This window comes from Cervus canadensis, chromosome 24 (genome assembly GCF_019320065.1).
Source record: "Cervus canadensis isolate Bull #8, Minnesota chromosome 24, ASM1932006v1, whole genome shotgun sequence".
NCBI lineage: Eukaryota > Metazoa > Chordata > Mammalia > Artiodactyla > Cervidae > Cervus > Cervus canadensis.
The window spans coordinates 8,321,883-8,322,712 of NC_057409.1; positions in this window are offsets into that span (position 1 = coordinate 8,321,883).

Sequence of the window (830 nt, forward strand, 5' to 3'; positions counted from 1 at the left end):
AAGCACAGCCGTAGGGAGAGGGAGCAAGGCAGGTGGGCAAGCAGCTGGCACAGGGGCTCCCAGGGAGATGTGCCACCCACCGCGCGTGTGGAGAGTGGCTTCCGCTGGCCTGGGAGGTATAACTCAATGACTTGGGCTGGGCGCTGAAGGGGGAGGGATGCCCCGAGGTGGAGAGCGGGAAGGGAAGGGGAGGGCGTGGCAAGAGGTGGGAGCTGCCTGGACAAAGACTGAAGGACAGAAGGGAAGGAGGTGAGAGGTTTGCCAAGCTTTCTCGGATCCTTCTGTGACCAAGGGGCACCGGGACCAGGGTGGGCTTCATCAGCCTGTAACAACTGGGGGGAGTCATGATGGATGGGTCAGCTGGGCTCACTACCCCCCAGCTTCTCTTCTTCCTCCTGAGGGAGGTTGCAGGCTTTTATCCCAGAGAACAAAGGGGCTGGAGGCTTGGAGAAGGGGGATGAGTGAGGAGGACCTCTGTGAGGGGCATGACCGACCTCACAGCCCCTCCCTGGGTGGCCCTCAAGGCACTGGCTGGGCGGTGGGCAGCCTGTCTCTCAAACTGGGGACCCAAGCCTGTTGATGGCTGTTCTTCTGCTCAGAGCAGTCATACCTGGAGGTGCCCTGGAGCTAAGTCTCACAGAGCAGACTGTTAAATATTCAAGAAATTGCCAAGCCGGTTGGTTGTTAAACTTTTGGTAACAAAGTCAGCCATGGTGGGCTGAGCTGACTGATCACCTCTCCACTGACAAGGGAGCCACAGCCACTGGCGCCACGGGGCAGGGAGCGGACAGAGACCCTGGCCAACACACAGCCTCTGTGCATGCCCTGCC